The sequence below is a fragment of the Mustelus asterias genome, chromosome 5, assembly GCF_964213995.1.
Source record: "Mustelus asterias chromosome 5, sMusAst1.hap1.1, whole genome shotgun sequence".
NCBI classification, from domain to species: Eukaryota; Metazoa; Chordata; class Chondrichthyes; order Carcharhiniformes; family Triakidae; genus Mustelus; species Mustelus asterias.
The window spans coordinates 13,923,902-13,929,901 of NC_135805.1; positions in this window are offsets into that span (position 1 = coordinate 13,923,902).

Below are 6,000 nucleotides of genomic sequence, written 5' to 3' on the forward strand. Positions count from 1 at the left end.
ACTTCAGTAAGGCCTTTGACAAGGTCCCGCATGGGAGGTTAGTTAGGAAGGTTCAGTCGCTAGGTATGCATGGAGAGGTAGTAAATTGGATTAGACATTGGCTCAATAGAAGAACAGTAAGAAGTCTCACAACACCAGGTTAAAGTCCAACAGGTTTATTTGGTAGCAAATACCATAAGCTTTCGGAGCGCTGCCCCTTCGTCAGATGGAGTGAAAATCTGACGAAGGGGCAGCGCTCCGAAAGCTTATGGTATTTGCTACCAAATAAACCTGTTGGACTTTAACCTGGTGTTGTGAGACTTCTTACTGTGCTTACCCCAGTCCAACGCCGGCATCTCCACATCAATGGAAGAAGCCAGAGAGTGGTAGTAGAGGATTGCTTCTCTGAGTGGAGGCCTGTGACTAGTGGTGTGCCACAGGGATCAGTGCTGGGTCCATTGTTGTTTGTCATCTATATCAATGATCTGGATGATAATGTGGTAAATTGGATCAGCAAATTTGCTGATGATACAAAGATTGGAGGTGTAGGGGACAGTGGGGAAGGTTTTCAAAGCTTGCAGAGGGATTTGGACCAGCTAGAAAAATGGGCTGAAAAATGGCAGATGGAGTTTAATGCAGACAAGTGTGAGGTATTGCACTTTGGAAGGACAAACCAAGGTAGAGCATACAAGGTAAATGGTAGGACACTGAAGAGTGCAGTAGAACAGAGGGATCTGGGAATACAGATACATAATTTCCTAAAAGTGGCGTCACAGGAAGATAGGGTCGTAAAGAGTGCTTTTGGTACATTGGCCTTTATAAATCAAAGTATTGAGTATAAGAGTTGGAAGGTTATGGTGAGGTTGTATAAGACATTGGTGAGGCCGAATTTAGAGTATTGTGTGCAGTTTTGGTCACCTAATTACAGGAAGGATGTAAATAAGGTTGAAAGAGTGCAGAGAAGGTTTCCAAGGATGTTGCCGGGACCTGAGAAACTGAGTTACAGAGAAAGGTTGAATATGTTGGGACTTTATTCCCTGGAGCGTAGAAGAATGAGGGGAGATTTGACAGAGGTGTATAAGATTTTGATGGGTATAGATAGAGTGAATGCAAGCAGGCTTTTTCCACTGAGGCTAGGGGGGAAAATAACTAGAGGACGTGGGTTAAGAGTGAAGGGGGAAAAGTTTAAAGGGAATATTTGGGGGGGCTTCTTCACACAGAGAGTGGTGGGAGTGTGGAATGAGCTGCCAGATGAAGTGGTGAATGCGGGCTCACTTTTAACATTTAAGAAAAACTTGGACAGGTACATGGATGAGAGGGGTGTGGAGGGATATGGTCCAGGTGCAGGTCAGTGGGACGAGGGAGAAAAATGGTTCGGCACAGCCAAGAAGGGCCAAAAGGCCTGTTTCTGTGCTATAATGTTCTATGGTTCTAAGGAAAGGAGAGGGTGCAGAATGTAGTGTTACAGTCATAGCTAGAGTGTAGAGAAAGATCAACTGAATAGATGAATCAAAATGCTATTTGATTATTAATACATGATGTGGAGATGCCAGCATCTGACTGGGGTTGGCACAGTCAGAAGTCTCACAATACCAGGTTAAAGTCCAACCGGTTTATTTGGAATCGCGAGCTTTCTGAGTGCTGCTCCTTCATCAGGTGAGTGGATGAAGAAGCAGCACTGTGTGGCACAGTGGTTAGCACTGCTGCCTCACAGCGGCAGGGACCCGGGTTCGATTCCCGGCTTGGGTCACCGTCTGTGCAGAGTCTGCACGTTCTCCCCATGGCTGCGTGGGTTTCCTCCGGGTGCTCCGGTTTCCTCCCACAGTCCGAAAGATGTGCTGGTTAGGTGCATTGGCCATGCTAAATTCTCCCTCAGTGTTACCCAAACAGGTGCCGGAGTGTGGCGACTCGGGGATTTTCACAGTAACTTCATTGCAGTGTTAATGTAAGCCTACTCGTGACACTAATAAATAAACTTTATTATAACTTTACTTTTTTCAACGGATAAGCAAGTACACGGTTGCTGTTGAGTCTGTTCTTGTGAAACAAGCGTTAGATACAAACTGGAAGAAACGGCAGGTTGTCATTGAATGACAAACTGGTAAATGTTTTGTTTGTTTAGCCTAACACACCTCACACCTCCACTGGCAGAACACCAGTGCAATTGTTTCTAAGGAGACAGCCCAGAAGGATGATTTCATTACTGAAGCCACATTTCGCGCAGTCAGTGGAAATCTAAAGAGAGTTCTGATTGAGGCAGAGTGAGGAAAGTCAGGAGTTGAACCAGAAAGTTAAAGTGAAAGAACATTAGCGTCAGTGATTGAAGCGGCTGCCACAAAGGGCTGTGAAAAACTGTGATCCTCATTTGTTCAAGATGTATGACAATAGAATGGTCAGGTTCGCACATATTCATCACCTCAGGATGTTGCCTGGTATGGAGGGGCTTGGTTATGAGGAGAGATTGGGGAAACTGGGGTTGTTCTCCTTGGAAAGACGGAGGATGAGGGGAGACTTAATAGAGGTGTATAAAATTATGAAAGGCATAGATAGGGTGAACGGTGGGAAGCTTTTCCCCAGGTCGGTGGTGACGTTCACGAGGGGTCATAGGTTCAAGGTGAAGGGGGGGAGGTTTAACACAGATATCAGAAGGACATATTTTACACAGAGGGTCGTGGGGGCCTGGAATGTGTTGCCGGGCAAGGTGGTGGAGGCGGACACACTGGGAACGTTTAAGACTTATCTAGACAGCTATATGAACGGAGTGGGAATGGAGGGATACAAAAGAGTGGTCTAGTTTGGACCAGGGAGCGGCGCGGGCTAATTGTTCCTTGTTTCTCGTTTCAAGGCTTCATTCTATGATCATCTTGCTGGTGCCAGTACAGAGCGAGACTGCGGATAGTTGGGAACCTGTCTCGGGGGCAGGGAATTCATATGGTGTTCGTGGAAGTGGAAATGACTAGGGTTGGGAAGCATTTTCCGATCAGGGCCAGTGTGATCTCCTGGACTCGTTTCGATCGCCTCAGGGGGTCGGAGAGGAATTTCCCAGATTTTTTTTCCCCATATTGGCCCTGGGGTTTTTCACTCTGGGTTTTCGCCTCTCCCTGGAGATCACATGGTCTGGAATGGGGGGGTGGGGGTGAGTTAATAGGTTGTGATGAACAAAGCATCGTAGCTGTGAGGGACAGCTCGGTGGATAGGATATTGGTATGTAGATAGGCTGGAAAATTGGGCGGGGATCCTGGATTCAGGATTCAATCCTGGACCGGGGAGCGGCGCGGGCTTGGAGGGCCGAAGGGCCTGTTCCTGTGCTGTATTGTTCTTTGTTCTTTGTTCTTTGTTCAGTGGTTCATGGTGGAGGAAGGTGGGAAATTTCAAATGAGCCTTTGAATTGGATAGTTGGGATATGAGTACCAGGAGAAACCAGCCTCCCATCCATTGACTCTGTCTACACTTCCCGCTGCCTCGGCAAAGCAGCCAGCATAATTAAGGACCCCACGCACCCCGGACATGCTCTCTTCCACCTTCTTCCTTCGGGAAAAAGATACAAAAGTCTGACGTCACGTACCAACCAACTCAAGAACAGTTTCTTCACTGCTGCCGTCAGACTTTTGAATGGACTTACCTTGCACTAAGTTGATCTTTCTCTACACCCTAGCTATGACTGTAACACTACATTCTGCACTCTCTCCTTTCCTCCTCTATGAACTTTATGCTTTGTCTGTATAGCGCGCAAGAAACAATATTTTCACTGTATGCTAATACATGTGACAATAATAAATCAAATTGAATCAAATCAAAAACCTTCAGGTACAGTGGCTGCATCCCTCCCCCTTGACCAGAAGCTCTGGGTTTCAGTCCAGTGCCAAGACTTGTTGGCCACTGAAGGAGCATTCAACCCGGTTCAGCGGGCTGGGACCCCACTCAGAATCCCTCCCACTATTGTCCAAAGGGTAACAACAGTCTGGGAGTGAAGATACGTTAAAAAAAAACGTAGAGTACCAATAGTTACTCTGACACAAGTTCAGATCTGAGTGTGAGTCAGACAGACATAACTGATGAAATGGAAAATTTAATTGAAGTCCAAAGGCCAGTTTGCTTTTGTTGGAGAAAACGTCTCCTCACGCTCAGGACCAGATAGGTTAGGAACCTTCCCTAAGTTCTGAAAGTTCCAGTCATGAAAGCAGGTGTCCTCTTAGGAATATGAAACCAATGGTTACATTTGATTTGTCATTAATTGAAAAACAAGAAATGTGTACAAGTTGTATAGTCAGAAGTCTCACAACAGGTGATGAAGGAGCAGCGCTCCGAAAGCTTGTGCTACCAAATAACCTGTTGTGAAACTTCTTACTGTGCCCACCCCAGCCCAACGCTGGCATCTCCACATACAAGTTGTATGGAATTTGAACTTTCGCGCAACACTTTCATTAAGGAAAAAGAAGACTGTGATAGCATCCACTTGTGTACATTTGTGCGGGTATGTATACACAGTCAAATCAGAATAAACTAGTTTTCAGTTGGGTCATTTGAAACTCGGTTTGCTGCACACGGTCTCTATTCTGTCCTGCAAAAATATCATAATCTCTCCACCCATCACATCATCGTCCTTCACACCCCTACACTCACCTTCAGACAAACTGAAATTACACTGCTATGGATATGAACGTACGGATTAGGTGCAGGGACCTGCTCCACCATTTAATAGAATCATAGAATCCCTACAGTGCAGAAGGAGGCCATTCGGCCCATCGAGCCTGGACTAACTCCTTGACAGAGCTTCTTACCAAGGCCCACCACCCCCCTGCCCCACTCCCGTAACCCGACATATTTACCTCACTAATCCCCCTAGCCTACATATCTTTGGATACAAAGGGTCAATTTAGGATGGCCAATCCACCTAACCTGCACATCTTTGGACTGTGGGCGGAAACCGGAGCACCCGGAGGAAACCCACGCAGACATGAGGAGAATGTGCAAATTCCACACAGACAGTGACCCAAGCCGGGAATCGAACCAGGGTCCCTGGCGCTGTGAGGCAGCAGTGCTAACTACTGTGCCACCATGCCACCCCCAATAAGGTCATGGTTGATTTGACTGTAACCTATCACCAAACCCTGATAACCTTTCACCCCCAAGAAGCTCTTCCTTAAAAATATTCAAAGACTCTGTTTCCATTGTCTTTGAGGAAGACTTGTCTCTGTACGGCATGGTGGCACAGTGGTTAGCACTGCTGCCACACAGCGCCAGGGACCCAGGTTCAATTCCCAGCTTGGGTCGCTATCTGTGTGGAGTTTGCACGTTCTCTCCATGTCTGCATGGGTTTTCCCCGGTTGCTCTGGTTTCCTCCCACAGTCCAAAGATGTGCGCACAGCTTTGGTCCCCGTATGTGAGGAAAGATGTCGTGGCATTGGAGGCAGTTCAGAGGAGGTTCACTGGATTGATTCCAGAGATGAGGGGTTTGTCGTATGAAGAGAGATTGAACAGTTTAGGCCGATACTCTCTGGAATTTAGAAGAATGAGGGGAGATCAAATTGAGGTATACAAGATGATAAAAGGTATGGATAAAGTAGACGTGGAGCGGATGCTTCCTCTTGTGGGACATTCTAGGACGAGAGGTCATAGTCTTAGGATAAGGGGCAGCAAATTTAAAACAGAGTTGAGGAGAAACTACTTCTCCCAAAGGGTTGTGAATCTGTGGAATTCCCTCCCCCAAAGTGCGGTGGATGCTGGGACAGTGAGTAAATTTAAGGAGGAGTTAGACAGATTTTTAATTGGGAATGGGTTGAAGGGTTATGGGGAGAAGGCAGGAAAATGGGGATGAGGAGCATATCAGCCATGATCGAATGGCGGAGCGGACTCGATGGGCCGAATGGCCTAATTCTGTTCCTATATTTTATGAATTTATGGACCAATCCTCACAGCCCTCTCACTCCTGGTGTTAATCTCGTAAACCTTTTCTTAACTGCTTCCATGTACCTATGGATGCAAAACACTTTTACAAGATGAACAAGGAATGTTAGTGAT